Source organism: Pelodiscus sinensis, chromosome 5 (genome assembly GCF_052426305.1).
Source record: "Pelodiscus sinensis isolate ZL-2025 chromosome 5, ASM5242630v1, whole genome shotgun sequence".
Taxonomy (NCBI): Eukaryota; Metazoa; Chordata; order Testudines; family Trionychidae; genus Pelodiscus; species Pelodiscus sinensis.
The window spans coordinates 98,292,820-98,317,756 of record NC_143056.1 but is presented as its reverse complement, the minus strand read 5'-3'; the positions used below and the strand labels follow the sequence as shown (position 1 = coordinate 98,317,756).

At 43.3% G+C, this 24,937-nt stretch overlaps 1 long non-coding RNA gene across 1 annotated transcript; it reads right to left on the bottom strand.

Annotated features, from left to right (window-relative positions):
* Positions 1–478: 478 nt before the first annotated feature.
* Positions 479–20,916, bottom strand: LOC112546781 (uncharacterized). Its single transcript, XR_003090485.3, has 5 exons — positions 20,846–20,916; positions 20,479–20,530; positions 6,890–6,981; positions 5,202–5,331; positions 479–700 (listed from the first exon to the last, which is right to left on the bottom strand). It is a non-coding gene; the product is annotated as an uncharacterized LOC112546781 (long non-coding RNA).
* Between the last annotated feature and the right edge of the window lie 4,021 nt (positions 20,917–24,937).

Below are 24,937 nucleotides of genomic sequence, written 5' to 3'. Positions count from 1 at the left end.
AACAGTTCATTGACTTAATCGCAGGTATTTTTTCCCCAAAGTAAGCTAATGCTATATCATTAAACCAATATTTTATGGCATGCTCCTTGGTGAATTACTAAAAATCAGTATCCTCGAATAACAAACCTCATTATTCTCCTCTGATGAAACAAGGGAGAAATTCACCGATCTTCTGTTCTGAAATATTCATACGTTTTTATTTTCTTTTTGCACTGACACAAACAGTCAAAAACCCAGCCTGGAGGAAATGTCCTCTGTTTTGGGGAAAATGAGTTGGTAATTTATTCAAATAAGGTTGTGTAGTCATTTTGAATTAGCACATTGGGGAATCTAATGAAATGAAGTCAGTTTACATTTTAAACAACCTTTAATATTTGTAAAAGTAAATATCCTTTAATTTCTCAGCAATTTAGAGGTAATGGAAATTGTCAGAAATTTTAATTTCTCACCATTTAGCTCGCTCACAATGGCTGTCAAACAGTCAAGTGATATGACGTAAAGTACTGCTAATCGTTTCAGCACAAGACAGTACTTCAAAGGTAAGGCAAAAGATGTGCAGACACTAATGAAATTTTATTATCGGAACATAGAATTAGGATTGTGATGAGACAGTGACATGCAGTTAGAGTGTTAAGATTCTGCAGTTTCCAAACTGAATCTTGCCGACAAAAATAGCTGGAGCTTTGACTTCTGAATAATCCTAAATGGAAACAGAATAGTTGCAAGTTTATCAAATGAGAAAACTATAGGACATTACCAAAAAAAGGCTTATTCTGCATTTCAGGCTATTAATAGAGTGTCCATGATATCCTGGAATAATGGCATGGTTAGCAATCCATGGGTTGTTTTTGTGATGGATCTGTATTGTTATTCCTGGGGAAACATGGAAAGACCAGAAAGCAGAACGATAAGCTGATCTGTAAGCACACACTCTCTCATACACCACAGAAAATAGCTGTTGTGAATTATAAAACCAAAGCTGTGTATATATTTGTAAGAAGTCTTCTTGCATAGGTGGGCAGGGGATCTATTCCCAAATGATAAGAAGTTGATTGGGACTGTCGGATATCAAAGAAAAGAATGTTAATCAATTTACAGCCTTCTTTTGCTATTTGGGTGTCTGCTTTTATAAAATTAAGAGAAAATCTGTTGTATACAATTTTATAAGTGTCTGATATTGGCTCAAATTCTACCCATTAAGGTTGCAAAGGTATAAGTGATGGCTGGATTTGGTGTTAGTGGGTTACCTCGAATGTAGTATCTTAGTCTATATCTAGACTGCAAAGAAAAGTCGGAAAAAGATATGCAAATTGTGAATCGCAATTGCATATCTTTTTCCGCTTTTCTTTCAGAAGAGGCTTTTCCAAAATTTGGCCCATCTACACAGGGCCAAATTTTGGAAAAACCTCCTCTTTTAGCATTGTACAGGATTACAGAGATGGCGAAAGAACGTGTCTGCTTTTTCGGAAATTGTTCCAAAAAAGCACATGCATTTCTTGGACACTGCAGAGTTTTTCCAGGATACCTCCGGTAGATCTGCAGTGTAGATGTAGCTTTAATAATTGTAGAGCACTTTTTTCCCCCTTGCTCTCCATTCTCCTAAAATCAAAAAGTTGATTGTCCCTATGACAACAACATTGATGTTGAGCATTTCTACTTGCGGATTCCATTCTGTTGTGGGGGAAATGAGGGATCCCAGCTACATGTTCAATTAATTCAGGTTTTTTTCTTGATTTCAGTTTAGCTTGGTAAAGCAGAGGCCAGTGCTTAGATCATTTTCTTTTTCATTATATGAGACTACTTTGCACCAGTTTTTCTCCACTGAAGACAGACACATTCAAATTAGAGTTTCTGAGTGAGTCATCCATGCAGGGACATTTGAGCTAAACGGCGTCTGGGAAAAGTTTGCGGAAAGAAGGTATTGGTGACCGTGTTATGAGTTCCACCAGCCCGGGTAGGGTTAACGAGGACCTGAGGTCAATAAGGGTGCATTTACACAGCAGGGCTTAACTCAAAATAAGCTACGCAAATTGAGCTACTTTTCCATTAAAAGCATTTGCAGAAAATCATGCCAGTTTAGACGTAGCAATGGGTAGGAAGGAGCCCAGGAAAACAGCAATAGGGGCAGACTAAACAGACCTGGATAGCTGGTTGTAGGGTTCCTGGCCTGGAACTTAGTTTAATGGGTGGGCCTGGGTTCCCCAGCCAGGCACTGGAGTCTGATGGCAGAGGTACCAGGGCATCTAAATACCTTGGCCACCATCTCTACTGAATCTCTTTCACTTCATGCAATCCAAAAGTCCAAAAGTCTTCCCAGATGGTTCTGCAGAGCTTCAGCTAGATTTGTCTTGCTCATAAAGATTGGACTGGAAAAAGTTTATTTCCAAACTATACTTTTCCACTGCGGGATTGCCCATTGCTATCTATTTTCTAATCTCATTTTAAATACAGCTAAGTGTCCCATTGCTTTCTTTGGGAACCTGCACTGCTTCACAGAGAGAAAGTTTTCTTCTGATATCAAATGAGTTCACAACATTTCCGAAAGTTAAACTCCCACCATTTTATTAGGAGTACCATAGAATTCAATAATATCATTTTCTAACTAAACAGATTAGATGACAGTTTGCATCATTAAAATATAATCTCCAATTCTCAAGTCATTTGGCTGGATGGACCGCCTGCATTTAAATTCCTTGTCATTTCAGTGTTTTTTGGCACTGCTTCTTCAGGCCTGTTTTAGTCTGATTCCAGTGACAGTTTCTGTTCCTTCTATAAGACAGGACAAAGTGCTACATAGTCCTGTTTTTTGTTTCAGCTACACCAGACTAACACAGCTACATTTCTATCACTGTTCCTTCTATATCTTCCCTTCTAGTGTCAATGCTTTTTCTCCCTTGGGTGCCTCTGCCTTTCCTTTCTACCACTCCTTTATTCTTCAGACACTTCCATTTCTTCCCTCAGCTTCATACATTCCTCCTTTTGCTTCAAGGCATCCCTCCAGATTTCTGTTCTTTCCTGTGCCATCAACAGTTCTAGGGTAATACACACTCACCTATGCTCAAACCAGGTGTCTCTCACCACCACTACACAAACAAAGCTAAACACCAACATTTAAGGGTTCAAGCTTTGCTAACACAGATACTTGCAAAAAGAAAACTTGAACCAGAATGCTTGAATAGTGGCTGAAAATGAATTGCATGTTGTATACACATGAATGTACACATTTCAGTGTGCACAGTGTTGGTTGGTTGTGTAAATCATCAAATCAGGCATAAGAACAGTACCATGTGACTTGCTTGAGTAACCATCATAGCATAAATTGTTATTACACAGTCAAATTATGTTTAGAACATTGTGGGCAATATCACAATCATAGTCATAAATACAGCACAAATTTTGAATTGTAATATTCTCTGTGCTTTCAATCACGGAACAGAAATTGTATGAAATTACCTTATAACCAACCAACACTACACAAATTGTGAATATTTGCAATAAACCACTCTATAGTCCAGGGATTAATTACAAGAAAATGACTGATTTTGAAGGAATACATTTGTGAATTTAACCATTACTTCATGGACATCTTTTAAAATGAGGAAATAAGAAAAAGTGGTCATAAAAATAACTCTCTGTGATTATTTGCTCAGGAAGGAAGGATTATCCAGTGGTTAGAACCTTAAAATGGGAAAATTGGATTAAGTTTCATGCTACTCTGTAGACTTCCTGTCTGACCATAGGCATGTCACTTTGAAACTTGGTGTATCAGGTTTTGCTCTGTAAGGGTATGTCTACACTGCATTCCTCTTTCCAGAGAGGAATGCAAATGCAGCCGAGTGAAATTGCAAATGAAGCGCAGATTTGAATTTCCTGCACTTCATTTGCATAATGGCATCTGGACGCTTTTTCAAACTACCATATTTCGGAAAAAAAACAACCACAATCTAGATGGGGATATTTTGGAAAAAAAACCCTTCTTTTGAAATAACCCTTGCTCCTTAAAAAATGAGGTTTTAGGATTATTTCAAAAGAAGGGGGGAGGGTTGAAATAACCACATCTAAACTGCTTTCTTTTTTCTGAAAGAGGGTATTTCAAAAAAGCACCTGGACACCATTATGCAAATGAAGCACAGGAAATTCAAATCCCTGCTTCATTTGCAATTTTGCTCCACTGTATTTGCATTCCCTCTTTCAAAGGAGGAATGTAGTGTACATATATCCTCTATAGGGGAATATAATACATTTTCTCCTCACAGGGTTGATGTGAAGCTATATATACTAACTGTTACTAAGTAGATTTGAACCTGGGCCCTCTGGAAAGTAGCATAGGAGCCTCTAGACTATACCTTGAGCTATGAAGCCAGCTGGCTCTCAGCTTAGACTGTAGAGCTCCCTTATTCTTATCTCTCTCTGAAAGGGTATGTCTACACTACCCCGCTAGTTCGAACTAGCGGCTTAATGTAGGCATACCGCAATTGCAAATGAAGCCCGGGATTTGAATTTCCCGGGCTTCATTTGCATAAGCCGGGCGCCGCCATTTTTAAATCCCGGCTGGTTCGAACCCCGTGCCGCGCGGCTACACGCGGCACGAACTAGGTAGTTCGAACTAGGAAGCCTAGTTCGAACTACCTAGTTCGTGCCGCGTGTAGCCGCGCGGCACGGGGTTCGAACCAGCCGGGATTTAAAAATGGCGGCGCCCGGCTTATGCAAATGAAGCTCGGGAAATTCAAATCTCGGGCTTCATTTGCAATTGCGGTATGCCTACATTACCCTCCTATTTCGAAATAGGAGGGTAGTGTAGACATACCCTTAGTGGTCTAAGTGCCACTCTAAAGGACAGTGAACCACACTGAGGCTATGTCTACACTGCACTGGTTTTGCGCAAGTAATATGCAAATGAGACTAAGTGTGGAATATCGTCGAGTCTTATTTGCATAATTAATGAGCAGCCACTTTTTGCGCAAGAGGCTTTTGCGAATAAGAAGCCATCTACACAGCTCCTTCTTGCACAAAAACCACTTCTTGTGCAAGAGCAGTTCTTCCTGAAAAAAATGCGGCAGAACTGCTCTTGCGCAAGAGGTGGGTTTTGTATAAGAAGGAGCAGTGTAGATGGCTCCTTTTTGCACAAAAGCCTCTTGTGCAAAAAGCGGCCACTCATTAATTATGCAAATGATACTTGGAGATATTCCACGCTTAGTGACCCGATAGATCTGTAGTGCTTCTTGCCATCGCCCCAACACTAGATTGATAATCAGGGCTTCTCTCAGGTGATGTTAGTGAATTCAGGGGTCTATCTGCAGGGTCCTCATTGCAAGACTGGAGCCTCCATACCTACAGAAAACGGGAGGGAAGAGAATAAATTAATTCTCAGTAAAAAAACCAACTCTTATGCCACCCCTCACTGTTTTCCTAAAGCCCGTTAATAGCAATGATTACCCTGATCTGGGATACCTCTTGCTCATTATTTTCATGCATGTTTTGGAAAGGCTGTTCATCACACCAAATGGGATGTAATTAAAATTCAAACATTCTTAGTATGACCAAGTGGGGAATACTAATCTTGATAACAAACAGCTGTCAAGATGAAATTTCCATTCTTTTCTTGACCTTTTCTTTACCTTGACATCTACAAATGCCTGTTTAGAACTCCTGGCCATAGCATTGCAAGCCAAAATCTATTCTGTGAGGAAGTGACACTGGGTGCATAAGAACTGCCCTTGCTCATCACTGAAGGTTCAAACAAGAGGGGTGAACAATGAAAAAAAAATGCTGTGCAAAAGCCAGTATTGGTGGTAGGTGCAATAATAGCTTGTATTTATCCTGCAGAAGATTTATCCAGTGTTGCTCAGGTCCTTAACTCAGATAGGTTTTGTTTTTCTTCATTTAAATCATTGTTGTAGGTTGGGGCTGAGAATGATGGGTTCAGTCTTAGGGTTTTAAGATTTTGGGGGGAAGCATTATACCAAAACCTGGAAAGATAAGGTTTTGGGGTACTTTTGCAGGCCCCCACTTCTGTATTTATCATGCCAGAGTGGGGAATCAGCCTTGACAGCAACTATATGTTGTGACTACCTGGAGGGAAAAAAAATGCTTTCTCCCCTAACCTGTTTATATGCTATACTCAAACAGGGCCAGATCTTTGGACACTAGCAATGCAGATCTGACTGACTGGACTGGCTAATTAAGATGAATTCATGGCTGTTTGGCATCCCAAAGGAGCACAAAGGAGCTGAAGCATATACTGAAATCGGGCCCAAAGACTTTTGGAACAGCTCCACTTATTATGCCAAATGCAGACACTTCTCCATCCATGCAAAATGCCTTCTTAATCCACAGGTCTTAGTGTTAGTGGCCACAGTCTTACCCAACATAGAAGGCATAGACCCTGATTCTCCCCTGAATGGAGAGAAACTGACTTAAGTGAGAGGAGAATTGGACTCATTGTATCAACATCCTGTGGATGAGAAACCTTGTTTTAGTTAATGAACTGTCATTTAAATCTTATGTTGAAGAGCATTTAAATTTCCTACTTATGCTTTTCAAGAGAACACCGGAGTTCTGTCTGCAGAGGGAAATTACATCGGAATATTTTTTTTTAATTTAGCAGTTTCTCTTCAAGTCAACAGAAAATCTGCAAACATCTTTAGGTGTCTGACCCAGTACTGTTTGTTGGACTGGGAGAAGGTAATAATTATTAATCTCTGTCTCTCTTGATAGAGTTGATAATGCAAGCACAATATTTGGCAAGAAATAAAAACCCTCGAAATTGTCATAAACCTCTTTTCTTCACCTTTAATACAACCTCTTGGTTCGTAATTACTCCTGTAAAGTGAGAGCAATCACAGGATCCTCCTGTGACATTTTCAAGTTTTCTGTCTGCTCTACTTACGAGAAACAAATGGGTCTGCTCAGCTCCATCTAGATTGAGTTTTTCATGAAGTCATTACTTCTGTCACAGGGACTATTTTCAAATTGAAAAATCTGAAACAATAAATGATGGTGAAGCAGTTAATAACTGTTAAGAAATCACATTTGGAAAATTGCATTTAAGCAATAACCTTTCTCCCTGTAATTAAATGACAGAAAGGTCCTGGTTTTAATTAAGTCAGCAATTTAGAGTTATGAAGCTATACTTCACTATGCAGATTAGAAGATGATAGGTCACAGAACACCCTGAGTGCATTTTTAGCGGAGCTGATCTGGTAATTACTCCACTGTTCAGTGGTGACCACATTGAACCATATCTCTAGATTAAACAATTTTCTTTTCCCTGCTCCATGATGTATAACTAGGATGAGTAAATGTACCACTAGGAGTGCATCGAGCATCTTTAAATTAAAATGGATTTTAAATGAGGGGGCATGAGCGAAGGAAGTAATGTTTGAAGAACAGCGGTAGAAATGAATGGGCCACTAGTCAAGGCTTGCAAGCCGAGAATTTATCATTGTTTTACAGGGCTTTCTATCTTGTGCTTGAATGTTTGGTGCAGATTTATGAGGAAGTAAAATGCTAATGTTAGTGTATTTATAAACATATGATGGGGGTTTCATCTATAATTTATTCCCAGGCTCTGCATTATGCAGCCTATGAAAGAAAATGAAATGCTGTGTTGGACAGCAAAAAGATTCATTAATACAGCTTTCACATTTTATTTAACTAACCCCCAGCTCATATTACACATTGATTATTACATTGTGAGATGTTCTTGAACACTTATTGTGTTCTTTTCCCCAGGCCTTTTGCTAGATACTTCAGTAGAATTTCAGCAGTGTTCAACTGTCTTATTTCGACTGGCACTAAGATATATTCAGTTGGCCTGCAGGCATATAAACAATGTATGTATATTTATGTTTTTTTCTTCACAAGAATTGGGAGAATAGAGGTATGGCTGGGTTATTAATGTTTCCATTCAAATGTGATGGTTTAGGGTTAGCTATTAATTAAACGACCTGTAATGAAATTGGATCATGGCAGCAATTGTGATAGAATATTCATATCATTCAAGGATTATTGAATTAGTTTTTGTAGAATATAAGCACTCCATGAAACTTTAAGTCACAACCTCTGCTACCTCTTTTACTGGAACGAATAAATAAGTCATTTTGTAATGACTGATATTCATTAATGGACCAATTCCCTGGTATAAATCAGCAGCCCTCTGTTAAAATCCAGAGAGTTTTCCCAGTTTATACCGGCAGAACTCTTGGCTCACAAAATACAATCTTACTGTATACAGAAATACTGGGAGTGGGTAGCGGGAGACACGAAAAGCCAGTTACAAGGTGATAATAATTGGACTGGACATGAGCACTTACTGATATTAAATGAGTAGAACAGAGGAATGTTTTCCATTTTACTGGTACCAAGCATGTGTTTATAATTTGCAGGGAGTAACTTTCATTTTATTCTATTCACTGTTCTGTTTTATCTTCAAAAACAGTTTTGCATACCTTTGCATGTGCTCATTAAGTTTTAGAAGTGGGGTACAAATAACTCTCACTTCACAGGCTGAAAGACAAGCACTATTAGATTAGAGAATATGCGTCACAATAAAACAGGACTATTAACATATAATCTGACTGCAAATGATCTAACCAGAGAATTTTGAAGCTACAGTTAATAAATTGGTCACAGATACACAGGACTCTCAAATGCATTTAGTGAGACATAAGTGATGCAATAGTCATTGAGGTGGCCTTCTCAATTTCACCCACATGGCTGAAAATGGAATACCAGGATCTGTTCTGCTTTCACTCTTTGTGTCTCAGAATTCCAAAGAAAATGATATTACAGGCAGTCCCCAACTTAGGCGGATCCGACTTATGTCGGATCCGCACTTACGAATGGGGCTTTTCTCTCCCCGGAGCTCACGGGTGGCGGATCGCCACCCGTGTCCTCCGGGGCGAGAAAAGCTTCTCCCGGTCTCCCTGGTCTTCTGGGGGGATCCAGCAAAGCTGCTGGACCCCCCCAGCAGACCAGGGACACCCGAGCAAAGCCGCCCAGGCGGCGGGAGTCCCGCTGCCTGGGCGGCTTGGCTCGTTTGCCCCGGAGCAAAGCCGCCCAGGCAGCGGGACTCCCCCCGCCTGGGCGGCTTTGCACCTGTCCCACTGGTCTGCTGGGGGGGTCCAGCAAAGTCACTGGACCCCCCATTAGTCCAGGGACACCTGAGCAAAGCCGCCGCCTGGGCGGCTTTGCTCCCGGGCAAATGAGCAAAGCCGCCCAGGCGGCGGCTTTGCTCTGGTGTCCCTGGTCTGCTGGGGGGGTCCAGCAGCTTTGCTGGACCCCTCCAGAAGACCAGGGAGACAGAGAGCAAAGCCGCTGAGCACGCCCGCAGGGGGACAGCCCAAGTGCGCCCAGGCTGTCCCGCTGCAGGTGTGCTCAGCGGCTTTGCTCCCCGTCTCCCTAGTCTGCAGGGAGACAGGAAGCAAAGCCTTGGAGCACGCCCGCAGCGGGACAGCCCGGGCACGCTTGGGCTGTCCCGCTGCGGGCGTGCTCTGCGGCTTTGCTCCTGTCCCCCTGGTCTGCTGGAGGGAGGGGGGTGCAGCTAGTGCCCCCCCCCCCAGCAGACCAGGCTATTCTTGCCTATCCCTGGGGTAGAGCAGCTGGGGGCTGCCGGGTTGGTCCCGCAGCGCTGCTCCGGACCAACCCGGCAGCACCCCAGCTGCTCTGCCCCAGGCATCCTGATTCAGCCGCTGCTGGTCAGTTTCAGCAGCGGCTGAATCAGGACGCCTGGGGCAGAGCAGCTGGGGTGCTGCTGGGTTGCTCCAGTAGAGCCGAGGAGCGGTGCTACTGGAGCAACCCAGCAGCACCCCAGCTGCTCTGCCCCAGGCGTCCCCAAGTCAGCTGCTGCTGAAACTGACCAGCGCTGACTACAGGAAGCCCCAGGCAGAGTTGCTCTGCCCCAGGCTTCCTGGAATCAGCCGCTGGTCAGTTTCAGCAGCAGCTGACTTGGGGGGGCCTGGGTTTCTTAAGTTGAATCTGTATGTAAGTCAGAACTGGCGTCCAGATTCAGCCGCGGTTGAAACTGATCAGTTTCAGCAGCGGCTGACGCCAGTTCCGACTTACATACAGATTCAACTTAAGAACAAACCTACAGTCCCTATCTTGTACGTAACCCGGGGACTTCCTGTACACATTATCACTGATCTCAATGGGAGATGGATGAAACCCTAAGTTAGGCAAGGTCAGTAGTCTTTCCTTACAGGTTGTATGTATTTTAGGGTAAAATCTGTATGTGTGAACAGGGCAAGAAAAAGTGAGAAAAGGAAATAACGTGCCTAAATAAGAAACTGACTCTGAAAGTTCTAGTCTGTTTTGCCTATAGACACTTATGTGAACCCATCTTCTCTTAGGCTACATCTATACCGTGCTGTTAAATCAGAAAAAAAAACACAATTTGCAGTGCATAAATTGCGTATCGTTTTCCGATTTACTTTCAAAAGAGGTGCTTTCAAAGTTTGGAGCATCTACACGGCACCAAATTGCGAAAGAAAGTGTTCATTTGAGCCATCCCTTATTCCTCATAGAACAAGGTTTACAGGGATGGTGAAAGAGTGCATCCATCCTTTCAATTTTTTTTTTTTAAAAAGGACGCATTCCTTGCTTTTTTGGGATACTTCCAGTATCCCAAAAAAGCAATGCAGTCTAGACGTAGCCTTATAGCTGTTGATGTTGACCTTCTGCATGGGTCAAACAGTTACGACACTAAATAATGTACGATCCTGTTTGTTAATCCTAATGACTATGATGAATTATGCATGGGGGAAGGATTTTGATAATTCTGAGACCAGGTATTTTGAAAGAGTCCTAGAGGCTTTTTAAAACACATGAGATTTCTAATAAACCTAATTCTCGTACATGGGAAGAAAATATGGCAAGACTGGAACAACTTCTTATTGCACTCCCTCTGTTTCCTTGCTCTCGTGTTGAGCAGTTTGATGTTTAAGCACACGAGTCTTCATGTCTTTATCAACAAATATTTGTATGATAGTAGTTATTGAAGAGATTTGATTTTTTCACTGATGATTGAGGTCCTCTATGGTCACTATATTATCTTGTGGGAGGAAAGCAAAATACATCTCTTGTGCTGAGCGAGGAAAGTGCTGCAGATCAAATGGTGTTTGTTGCTCACTTTTGCAGTAATTGCCTACTTTTCAGGCCAGGGTAAAATGTAATGTATCAGCTTGACATCTAAATTTTCAGCGTATCTTATGCTGTAGCACCCAAAAGAATGCATAAAAAGGAAATAGAGGCTACACGGCTTCCTAAGCAGCAAAAGTGGCAGCCATTATGTGTGCTAGCAATAATAGGCTAAAGGCCAAATGGCCAAACTTGCACTTTTTGTGCATTCAAGTTCTCAAAGGGAAGTGATAATTTCAGAAGGGGGTCCACTGTACATTACAGCTGGGATCTTAATGTTTCAGTTTACCTTTAAACTAAGGTCACAAATGGACTCTCTATAAATGCAAGAATAGCCTCATATTGCATTTTAAGACCAAAACAGTTAAATAATTTCTTGAATTATTTACCTCCCATCACATTAATGTATGATTTTACTCACTCCTATAATAACTGGAATGACTAGGACTTGAAGCACAAAATGTGCTTGCTTCCCTTGCACTGTCTAAGCAAGTCTGGGGGAATTTTCCTTGAAAACTAGCCAATCCTAGTGATTTTAAAGGAATGTAGGGGCATAGCACACACTGACATCGTGAGAGCTCTGCATGGGATGTATCCTTCAATTAACATATACTTGCCATACAAGGGCACCCAAGCTACCAAATGGAAATGTCACTGTAAAACTGGACATTCTTGCTATGCTGTCTGGTAGGGACATCTATAATTAAGGTGGGCAAAAAAAAAGTGTTGGTATTCAAGACACACACATTTTTGGTGACAGTGGAAATCATAAAGGAGGAAGCTGATAAATTCTTATACAACTCAGAGGGAAACGTGAATCTGAAGCACTGTAACAAAAACTGCCAAATGATGCAGGCATGGCATTGATTCAGGAGGAAAGGGTAGGTTTGTTTCTTAATTCTTGATGAGCAATGTCTTTCACAACCATTTTAACCATGGCGACTTTGCAAGACATCATGGAAATTGTAGAAAAAGAAACGTTCACTATGTTCTCTCCAGTCATACCGGCTGTATCATGCTATAGGCATTGCTGGAAATGCCTGTTGTCTTACAGAAATAAAACTGCTTAAAATCTCTGCTGCTGTTCAGCTTTTGATTTAACCCTCAACCTCTTATATTGAAATACAGGTTGAACCTTTTAAATCCAGCACTCTCTGGTCTGGCAACATAAATGATCCAGCACAATTTATCATGGGTGTAGCCAAGTTTCCTGCAGTCCCATAAAGTTTGTTTACAGCTACCAGTCCTGGTTCTCAGTATTCTATGCTGTGATTTAGCTCTAATTTACCCCAACTGCCTTTTAAGAGCCCAGCAAGCAGTGGAAGTGTTGGCAATGCTGCTAGACAATATTGACCTCCCATGGTTTGGCAAATTCTCTGGTTTGGTACCAGTCAGATCCTGAGGCTACATCTAGACTGCAGGCTTCTTTCAGAAGAAGCTTTTCCGGAAGAGATCTCCCAAAAAAACTTCTTCAGAAGGAGAGCGTCTGCACTGAATGGACGCTCTCTCGCATTTAAACTGATTACTATGGACAGAGTGGCCACCAGGACACCTGTGCTTTTTCCTCTTTCCTCTTCTTTCAAAAGAACTCCCTCTTCCCCATCCACACATGCCTTTTTCTGAAAGAGCTCTTTTGCAAAAAGGCTTCTTCCTTGTAGAAGGCGGATTACCAATGCCAGAAAAAACCCTCTGTTCTTTCAATTTTCTTTCAAATGAATGCAACTGCAGTGTGGACATAATTGAAATTTTTTTGGAAAAAATCCTGTAGTGCAGACATACCCTCAGGGTGCTGGACTAGAGAGGTTCAACTTGTAATGATGAATATGTTTTATTAATTAAACTGTTAAGTTACTGTGCTCATAGGAAGGTAGCATTATCTAGAGACTAGAGCAAAGTAACAGGAGTCAAGATCTTGTTCTTAATTATTGTGTAACAATAATAATAATAATAATTTATTCCTGGTCTTGCCACTGATTGTGCAGTATATGTGAAATGTCTTAGAACCATACAGCTCACCAAAGGATATTTGCAGATTTCCTTATCCCCCCACCTTGCAACAGAAGACCACTTTTCAACCCCTATTGGATATCATTATTTCAATTATGGCATACGATGCAGTGGCAATCTTTCAATGGGCTCATGAATAATGAGGAGGGCCTGAGTGATTGGGGCTTATTTAGTCTACAGAAGAGAACACTGAGGGGTGGGATTTGATAGCAGCCTTCAACTACCCAAAGGGAGGTTCCAAAGAGGATGGAGAGAGACTGTTCGCAATGGTGACAGATGGCAGAACAAGGAGCAATGGTCTCAAGTTGCAGTGGGAGAGGTCTAGGTTGGATATTAGGAAAAACTATTTCCTTAGGAGGGTGGTGAAGCACTAGAATGGGTTCCCTAGGGAGATGGTGGAATCTCCATCCCTAGAGGTTTTTAAGTCCCAGCTTGACAAAGCCCTGGCTGGGATGATTTAGTTGGGATTGGTCCTGTTTTGGGCAGGGGTCTGGACTCGATGACTCCTGAGGTCTCTTCCAACCCTAGGGCTGTGTCTAGACTACATGCCTCTGTCGGCAGAGGCATGTAGATTAGACAGATCAGCAAAGGCAAATGAAGCCGCGATTTAAATGATCGCGGCTTCATTTACATTTACATGGCTGCTGCGCTGAGCCGACAAACAGCTGATCAGCTGTTTGTCGGCTCGCCGCTAGTCTGGACGTTCCCCCTGTCGACATCCCCCTGCCGTTATTCCTCGTGGAATGAGGTTTACCGGGGCTGCCGACAAAGGGCTTTGATGTCGACAGGGGGAACGTCCAGACTAGCGGCGAGCCGACAAACAGCTGATCAGCTGTTTGTCGGCTCAGCGCGGCAGCCATGTAAATGTAAATGAAGCCGCGATCATTTAAATCGCGGCTTCATTTACCTTTGCTGAACAAACAAATCTACATGCCTCTGCCGACAGAGGCATGTAGTGTAGATGTACCCTAGGATTCTATGATTCTATACTAAAGTTCTCAGCACTCACTATTGATATGACTATGCCTGCCTTGATATCATTATCGGTAATCCCCTTTTGGGAAGATCACCTACAACATATGAGGGCAATATAAGGATTCCTACCGGAAGCCGTCTCACGGCTAACCCCTCAAATATGTAAATTAGCAGCTGTCTAGGATACCAGTGGGAGGCAGACTCTTTAAGACAATAATCAGTCAAGTACAGGCTCTAACATACTTTGTCACCATCTTTTCCCAGGATTTTTGTATTCTAGATGGATGCCTTGGATGTTAACCTTGGTGTCCTGCTTCCACAGGACTGTGTAGGTGAGAAGCACCCAATCCTGCATCAAAATAGAAAGCCTTCCCCAGGAAGAGAGACTAATTCTTACTGAGGAAAGAGGCATTGGCATGTAAATGGACCATAGATTCCCTCAGATACAAGCTACTGGTAAGCCCCTTCTCATTGATCACTGTTTGTGCTCTCTTATGTTGGTTGAATGCCACAAAAGACTAAAAATCCCACATAAGGCCCCTCCCAGTCAGAAGACTAAGCTCCTCCTCTGGGTTCAACCAATAGTGAATAGGAACATTAGAGCCTACTCCGGCTGGAGGAGACAAGCTTTAAAAATAGAGCTTATTACAGGAAGAGGCAGCAACAAGGAGGAAAGCGGCTGTTTCCTGGAAGGAGCTGACACTTGCTGCAGAGTAGCTGAGAAGTAGTTGACATGCATGCACAGTGCACAAGGACTTAACAGACCCACCAGAAGCTGAGCAGTGAAGACCTTGCCTGACCCAGGATCTGGCCATAGTGAACTGCCACAAAAAAACTGGACCTTTACAGGAAACTTAGACTGAATGTCTGCAGAAGTGGAGGACTCCAACCACAGGAACCTAGAAAGTCTGGAGCAAGGTTCCCAAGTGGAAAAAGGATTTCAGTAGGGGAAGATACTTTGAAACTGCCTAAGCTTGATCCCAGAGAAGGTCCCCATCTACCACTGGATTGGAGGCGGGGGGAGATGAGGGAGACCAGATGGGGCAAGAAGAGGGGTTGGAGGGTGAAAGCAGATAAGAAACTTCTGTATTGTGACAGAAGAGGTGGAGGGGGAGTCAAGAAGGGAAGCAGAGAGTACAAAAAAGGTCACGTTAACATTTTTGTCAATTTTTTCTTGCCAGAAATTGGCAACTGCCAGTCAACCACTAGGCGGAACTCCACATGACACACACTCAGCCCCATAATCCTTTCCACTTTGGCTCCTTTGCAATGCCCCACCAGTGCACAGGGAACAGAATACATCTGTCCAGATGGGATAATTGTTCATTACCCAGCAGCTTCTATCCACCATGTCCTTGCAGCCCTCTGCATAGCGGGTGTGGCAGCAACACCTCTGTATTCCTTATCACAGCTGATGGAATGGTCTCCTGGCATCGTGGACTCTCAGGAGTAGATTAGACTAGTCTGTATGCTGCTTTAAGACACAAAGGGTGAGCTACAAGGGGACACAAAGGGTGAGCTACAAGGGGCTAGCTCCTCTTCAAATCCAATGCTGATTTCTGCTTTTTGGATAAAAAATTGGGCTGATTATTAAAATTAGACATATTAATATGCATACATTATTATTATTATTTTAATAAAACAGCCCAAAAGCCCAATAGTATCCTTTTCACTCTGTCAATTAAGACCCTAATTCATCACTGGTATCAACAAGTACATCCTATCAGCCCAGAGGGTATGAAAAGGACCCACACCATTCAAAAACTGCAACTGCTGAGTTATTTCACTGGAATTTCATGAATTTCCTTCAGGTGTATGACAGCCCGTTGTGTCTTTGAAATTTTCAGTCAAACTCTTTTTCAGAGATAACCTTCTATCTACTTGGTTGTTAAAGATCTCTGCCTCAGGAAGTTTGTTAGCTGTTGGTCCTAAGATTTTTGTCTTTGCTCATAAGTCTGAGAACTGATTTGTGTGGTTTATTGTGATGTGCTAATAGTGCTAAGATAGATCCCTAGAATTATGCACTAAACACTTTCTATCTGCTTTTTGGTATTTTACTGCCTTTTCTGCTGACACACTTGACTATGCTTGAACTGACATTTCTGAATATTGCCAAACGGAGTCACTTATGAATTGTGCACCCTTTTAAGAACTTTTCTAGAGTGCCATACTGAGCACAGTGCAGTTTGCAATGTTTTATGTAATATTGCAACATACTCAAAGTGTGGTGCCACAGGTCAATTTCAAAATAATATGAGTGGCAGCCCACTAATAAGAGGTGCCTAACAAAAGTAGAAGTTTCAGGGAGTAGCTGAGTTAGTCTGTACAGGATAAACTTCAAAAACAACAGATAGTCTGGTAGCACTTTATAGACTAACAAAACATGTAGATGATATCATGAGCTTTCGTGGGCATCTGAAGAAGGTGGCTGTGCCCACGAAAGCTCATGATAGAATCTGCATGTTTTGTTAGTCTATAAAGTGCTACCAGACTATCTGTTGTTTTTGAAGTTTATCTAACAAAAATAGAACATCTCAGGCACTGTTTTTACACTTCTCAACACCCAAATGGGAAGTGGGTAGATGATGTCTCACATTTCTGACCTCCTCTCCCCTCGGGTTTGAAGTCAAGATGCAGTGCTCTTTGCCACACAAAGATTATGATTTGGTGCAATTTTACCCTTTTTAGTAACTCCAGTAGAGTTTGTTTGGTGTTTTCTAATGGCTGTCCATGTAGAATTATTCTCCTTAACTCTGCAAGGTCGCTCTGTGTTTCTCATGTGAGCTTCCCAAATTTTGTTTTAGAAATGACAAATAGTGTAGCAATGTATAATCAAATTTCTCTTCCAGCATCTTGACCTCAGTATTTATAGATGTTCTTTAAAACGTGGCAGCTGCAAGGCACCCCTTATGAGATCTGCACTAGGAGAAGAACGATCTGGTGATTAGGATGCTAGCCTGGAATATGGGGTTTATGGATTCTAAGGCCAGAAGGGATCCTGGTGCTTGTCTGGCCTGTCCTCCTCTATGACCTAGCTCACAGAACTCCCGTGAATTGATTCCTACGGCAGATTTTTAGAAAAAATGTTCAAATCTTGATTTAAAAATTGTCAGTGATGGAGAACCCGTCACAACCCTTGGTTAATTGTTCCGTTGACTAAATGGAGATCTAGGTTCAGTTTCTTGCTCTGCCATAGGCTTCCTCTATGACTTTCTGCAAACGATTTAGGCCCTTCCCCGTGACTTGTAGTGCTGGATCAGGGCCTTAGTCTCTCTGTGCCTCAGTCCCCTGTCTATAAAATGAATCTAGCTCAGCTGTGGGAAGGATAATTCATTAAAAGTTTGTGAGGTAATTCAACGTGATGATAATGGGGGGCCACGTAGGTACAGGAGACCCCCGACTTGCGACCACCTGAGTTCCAACCCCCCCCCCCCCCCAATTAAAACCATTTTTGTAAGTGTAGAAGGGGCCGGAAACCCCCGACTTACATCCTCGGCCTGCATTTATGACAGCACACGGTGCCTACCATAAATGTGGGTTCAAGTAATGACACCTCTGACTTGTGACTCTTCCCCCAGAACCAGTCACATCGCAAGTCGGGGACTTCTTGTATCTAAGATACTGACATTCCATGAGTATCATTGTACAATAATGTAATGATCATTTTCTTGAAGTCCTGGCAGAGGTTAGCACAATGAGCCCTGTAATGTGACTTGTAACAACTTATGACCATCTCTGGTGCAAGTGGTCACAACTCTAGCTATATTATTCTTATAATATACTCATCACTGATGTATCGACTTCATTGAAGCTGCTCCTGTTCATGCTAATGGTGAATATGGCCCAGAAACTCTGCCAATCACCCATCAGGTTTGGGACACAAAGCAAGCCTGAAAGCTGTCAATATGTGTATAATTCTGTTTGAAGGTTATGTTATCTTGGGGCAAGGCCAGTGAGGGAAGAGAAGGTTTTTTTGCATACTCGGAGCAAAACCGAAACATTTAAGTACTTAATTTTTTTTTCTGGAAGATTTGTCCATTAACTTTAATTAAGATTTCTCAAGGGTCAAAAGTATGAAGAGCCTTATTAAACAAAAGAGAGTTTGCTTGTCAAGCAGTTTCTCTGCACTCACAGTTCTGTTTCTTTATGGTCAGAGAAGCACTTTCAGCCATATGTCTTCAGAGCAATGCTAACACTTAGTGACCAGTTAAGCAAATCTCACTTGTGAAATTCTTGTGGCTGCATTGTGCTAGGAGCCTTAATCTCAGGGCTCTATTCTGTCACTGCATGTTTTTTCACATTAAATGAAGTGACTGAGATGAGATACGTGGCTTGGTGATATATTGTATGGGAAATTCTCTACTGCCATTGAAAGGTTGTGCAGTGTGAAAATGTAAACCCTCTGAGATGAGGACAGGAATTTGCAGATATTCCTCTCCTCCAAAAAGACAGTTTTCGAACCTGTTCAATTTGCTGGACCCCACATTGCCAGGGAAGCAGGTATGTGGGTTGCCTCCCTTATTGTTTCTACCATCCAAGTGGGCAAACTGGTCAGTCACTGAGTTGTCGAACTTGTGTGGGACTCAAAGCTGTTTGCTTTCCTTAGGCCCTTTCTACTTTCCTCTGGAATCAATGGGCTTTGCCCATATCTAATTATTCAGTTTGGGTGTGATACTGAATTACCATAACTCCTGACATTTTTCTTCACTTATAGAAACTGAGCTAAACTTTTCCTGCTCCTGAAGTTCTCAGATAAGGGGTTGCAACTTCAGCATTCTGAGTTTTTGTCATGCTGAAACCATCTCCTTTGCCCTAAGAGGTATGTAGAGAGTTCCAAACATTCACCTCGCCTCTCATAGGTTCCATGTCCCCAACATGGTACCTAGACTTCTGCCCCTCACTCTACCTTGTGCTATGTTCTGGGGTTGAGGCCTAACCCTCCAGTTGGGCAAACTGGATGTGGCAGCACTTGATCTGTACCAACGTAATCGCTATTTAAATGACATCAGAATCAGTTCTGCTCATTACCATCCAGTAGTAATAGCTCAAGAGTACTTGGCATTACTTCTCCTATAATCTCCCTGGATAGTTGTGCTTGGCTTTCTTTTTCTGCAGAACTAATTAACCACACAATAAATTGTGTTGTCTTGAGCATGACTGTTCTGTTTACTGTGAAGTTACGAGGGCCACATTTCAAAGGTATTTAGGTAACTAAAAAAGCAGATACACTACAACTTTTCTCAGCAAAAATATATGCTAATGATGGACTCATGAGTAGTAATCTCATTTGTGTATTTTCTTCTGATCCATTTTTGCGCAAAAACAAGCAGTATGGACATTTTCTTTTTGAGCAAAAACCCCTTTTTCCACAAGATCAGTATACCTCCTTTTTTGGGGCATAAGGATCTTGCAGAAAAAGGGGGGTTTGCGCAAAAACAAAACATCCACACTGCTTGTTTTTGCGCAAAAACCCCTAGCGCAAAAATGGATCGGAAGAAAATCTGCAAATGAGATTGCAACTCATGCAAATAAGTCCCTCACTAGCATATTTTTGCCGAGAAAACTCATAGTGTAGATGTAGCCCCGATGAAAGGAATGGAAGTTAAGCATCTAGGACCTTTAAAAAGTCCATGGGGGGTCTATTTACATATTTAGGCACCTAAATACAAATCTGGTCTTTCCTTCCATCATCTTAGACAGAATTTTCTTTAACCTAGACAGAATGGTTCATTTTACTTTCATAATTATTACTGCCACCTTTACATTATTTTTGTTTTTATTATGACATCAGATCTAATTGATTCTATGCAAACTATTCTAGGAATACCATAGCTATATAGCCTGCAATTTTGGCTGTACATTAAGTGAGTTTGTATGGGATCCTTTGTTTCTTTTTAGCAATCTTTGAAGCCCAATACTGTATTTTGTTACTGTCTTAATCCAGTGAAAATATCTGTCCAATGTGCTAAGACTTCATTTGACTGTAGATCCATTTAATTTACAGTGACACAAAGTCAATACACCTCTGCTGGTTCAGCCCAGCAAGACTTGTATGTGTAACCTCATGAAGCTGTAGATTTTTTTTGTAATAATATGGATCTGATAAGAATTTTGCTGGTTAACCAAAAAAAGCATCGCCTTCAATCCACCTATGCAAAATAGTGTCTTTTAGGAAATAAACATTTCTTTTTGCATCACTTCAAATTTCCAATTGAATGCATAAACAACAATGCACACCTTATGGAATCGTAAGAAGAACGATTGATTTTTAACATTACTTACCAGCTTAGCCGATCTATTCAAGTGCTTCCTATGGTAGCACATTTTTAAAATGCAGCCAACTGCCCCCAACCTCACCTTCCATCTGCATCCTCTGTCTGGATGCCCAGTATTGGAATTCCCAAATCTTCTGTAATAGCATTACAGAAATAAAAATAAATCTTCTTGTCCATGTACAGTTTTTTCATTCTAATATCATCAAACCAGTATTTTGGCCATAAGATATTTTAAGTTCAAATATTCAAAATAATTATGCTGTTGATGGTTAAAATTTTCTAATTGATATTCCATGTTTTTATGTCTGATTCAGCAACACATCAGAGCATGCTTTAAGTCTCATTATGAATAGAGTTGGAACACATTTCCAGCACAAGCTTTGCTGAATTTGTGTCTTTGTTTTTTGGTCGCAATTCTGGTAGTCTTTATTAATCAATGTGGTGCTTACCCTGTATTTATTTGTTGTTTGTAAATCTGCAAAAGTAGTTGTAGCTAAGGCTTATAATATATACTTGTGCCTGCCTCTTAGAGGATGCTTTGAATGGAAATATGAAAACATGTGATCATAGTTATTGCTTTGCTGAAAGACACATTGTTGCATCATCAGCGTGTAGTCAACCTGTGGAACTCCTTACCAGAGGAGGCTGTGAAGGCTAGGACTATAACAGAGTTTAAAGAGAAGCTAGATAATTTCCTGGAGGTTAGGTCCATAAAAGGCTGTGGGGAATCTAGCCAGGGGATAGAATTGGTGCCCCTGGCCTCTGTTTGTCAGAGGCTGGCGAAGGATGGCAGGAGACAAATCGCTTGATCATTGTCTTCGGTTCACCCTCTCTGAGGTGCCTGGTGCTGGCCACTGTTAGCAGACAGGATACTGGGCTAGATAGACCTTTGGCTAGATGTACTGCTGTTCTTATGTTCTTATGTTCTTATCATCCTTGTGACATGGTGAATGATACTACAGTCTCAAAAGACAACTAAACTTTCAATACGTTTGCAGTGAGCAAAAGCAGGACGTCTGCCTGGCTTTCCTTGTGTTTTTTTCTATTTCTAGATACTGTTTCTATCATCCTGCCATTCCAGGAACATCTCAGACATATGGTAAGTAGAGCTCCAATGCACTGGAACCTCCTACTTCAGTTGATATGTTAGCAAGTTGCTGACCCATTGCAGCTCATTCATGAATTTTCAGCTGTGACAATGAATGCCCAGAGTGGTCACTGATTAGACTGCCACTCCTAATATAGTCTCATTCCTTCAGTTATCAGGCAGGAAACTAGTGACAAGTAAATCTAGGCAGTGTGGGAAATAGAGAATTCAAAACACCCACAGACTTATAGCATAGTATATCATTTACTGTGACTGCAACTGTGTAGAACACTGCGACACAATGGTTTGTATCCACAAAAGATACCACAAAACCTTGGAGAAAAGGCAAATCTCACACCATATTTGAAATTTGTGTTACCATATTGTCCCATAAAGGTAGATGGGGAAATGCATTCAGAGATTCCAAGACCAGAAGGGACCACAGTGATCACCTAATCAAACAGAATGTCCCCAAAATAATTCCTAGAGCATATCTTTTAGGAAAAATATTCAATCTTGATTTAAAAATCTACAGTGATGGTGAATCAACCAGGATGCTTGGTAAACTGTTCTAGTGGTTAATTACACTCACTAATTAAAAACTTACCCCTAATTTCTGGTCTGAAAGGATCAAGAGATGTGACCTGCAGCCACCTCTGAAGCCCCTGGCTAGAAGCAAAAGAGGGCACCGGCCTGGACTGGTGCAGAGATGCTGGATCTCATCGAGGTCTGGGGCGAGGAGACCAACCTCCAGGATCTCCGCACCAGGAGACGAAATGCCGACGTGTATGGCCGGATGGCTAGCAGCCTGGCTGTTAAGGGGCACAGCTGCATTCTGGTCCAGGTGCAGATGAAAAGTAAAGAACTGTGGCAGGCCTACACAAAGGCCAGGGAACAAAGTTCCCACTCTGGAGCAATCACAGACCTGCCACTATTATGAGTAGCTGGATGCCATCCTGGGAGGGGGGGGGGAGAGAGAGCGGTTACTCCCCCCCCCCCTTCGTCAACTCCAGCCAAGACATGCCCGTCATCAGCCTCCACCAGGGTGAGGATATGTAGGAAAAGGACAAGAAGGAGGAGGAGGAGGAGGAGCAGGCCAGCCTGGACACCATGCATGCTAGCCAGGAGGTCGTCTTCTGCATGGAGCTGGTCCCCCCTCCCAGGATGTCTCCTAGGGCTCGAATGAACCCAGAAAAGGCAGTTCAGGTGAGTTCCATCACTTTCCCTATACACACGCGGGGCAGGTGGCCCGCTGTGAGGGGCTGTGCATTCCTTTCTCAGCCTTCTTGGCCTGGAGATTGCACAACAGCCTGAGCATGTGGGTGCACATGGAGCATCAGTACAGAGCAGTCAGCCTCATGACGCTCTCACACAGTAACCCCTCAATCCTTCTCACAAGGTTCCTGGAGAGGCCTGCCTTACTCCAGTCTCCATGGGGGGACACCTTCCCATGACAAGCCACCACTAAGGAGGCTGGGGTCATGGAGCCATACAGCAGTGCCGCACACGGCACAGGCTCATGCCTTCACTCTCGGGCAGCATCTGCTCCCCGTCAAGCACAGTGATGCAGCAAACACCGATCCCCTGTATGGGAATCTGCCAGGGGGAGGAAGAGGAAGCGACTCCTGTAGCACACTCTCTGGCAAGAAGCCTCTGCCACTCACATACACCTCCCCCAACAGCCTGTCCCATCTCTTCCAGTGGGTAGGGATAGAAGTTCTTTCTCTGTGGGATGCCTCCAGTGCCTGACCTGGTGTGACCAGGGACACAAAAGCAAACCAAGCCAGTCCATCCCCCCTCCCACCTGCAGGCTCCTGGCCAGCACATTCCCATGCCTGCTGGTCCCCGGGGTGGGAGGGTAGCGTGGTTCCCCTGGGATATCTGTGCCCCTGCTGGAAAGTGCCTGCTGTCTATGCAACAGATGGCCTTGCTCAAAGCACATTGCCATTGTCTGAACCAAGACCTTCAGTGTCGGCTCTGAGATTAGGGCTAGGCTTCATACACAGTGTCTCCTGGGATGACTGCCTCTGTCACTTTTCTTCACAGCTGGGTCAGCTTCGAGCATAGTGTGTCTACCATCCCCCACACCATCCTCCCGACCTCATGATAACCGCAGGCAAAGGCAACCCCGCAAGGACCTGGTGCAAGAACACCTGGATTTCCTCCGTTCCTTCAACTGGAACTTCAAGGAGGAGCACTAGGAATGCTGGGCTGAATGGGAGCTGAGGCACAAAATGCGGGAACAGATGTCACACCAGCATGAGGCCAACTGCTCCTCAATCACAATTGTCATGGAGTGCATGGTCACAGCTATGGAGCGGTCCACCAGCCACCCGCACCCTGTACCTGCTCCCCACAATTCCCAGCACCTGCCCCTGCACCTGCACCCAACATCTCCTCTTAACCCTCCCCCAGAGGCCGCTGAGGCCTGCAAACACAAGGCGATGGGACCTCCCAGGCAGCCAAAGCCTCATAAGGTACCTGAGGCAGGAGCCAGGCCCAGCCCCATCCCGTAGCCCCACCTTCTCCCTCCTCCTCCCACCCCCATTCCGGGCTCATTCCCCAGTCCCTCCCCTGTTGTACATTCCCCAAATAAAAGTTATGGTGTGTTTCCAAACAAACAAGGCTTTATTATTTGTTTTGTGGGGTGGGGAGATGGGAAGGGAGGGCAGGAGAAGCGGGGGAGGCACACAGGGGCAATGCAAAGTCCCCTTGTGAGGAGGCCCAGGGGAGAGTCTCACAGGTGGCTTTGGCTGAAACTCTCCCTCAAGGCTTCTGAATGAGCACATCCCTCCAATGGGCTCTCCGAATGGCAGCCATGCCCAGCTGCTTAAAAGCCCTGGTGAGCTGCTCTGCCTCTGCCCCCCACCCTGGCAGGAATGTCTCCCCCTCATTTTCACAAAGGTTGTGGAGCACACAGCAAGCTGCCCCACAACCCAGGATATGTTCCAATCACCGAGGCCCATGTGGGTGAGGAGACTCTGGAACCTCCCTTTCAGGCTGCCGAAGGCACACTCCTCAACCATATGGCATCTGCTGAGCTTGGTATTGAAGGTCTCTTTAGTGGAGAACAGCTTCTCTTTAGTGGAGTCCAAGCCCTTCCCGTGTAGGGCTCCATTAGCCAGGGTAGGAAGGGATAGGCTTTGTCGCCCAGGATGCAGATAGTATGATGGTGCAGTCGGGGCAAAAAAGTGCAGGTGTGCATCCTGTGTAAGAGGCTCGAGTTCCTGAAGACCTAATGTAAATGGCTGTGAACCAGTCCTTGTGGTCCATGAGGGCCTGCAGCATGATGGAAAAATACCTCTTCCTATTGATATAGTCAAAGGCATGATGGTCAGGGGCCAGCATGGGGACGTAGGTGCCATCAGTGCCCCCCCACACAATTGGGGAAGCCCATAGTGGCAAAGCCAGTGACAATGGGATCGACGTTGCCAAGGCTGATGACTCTCCGAGG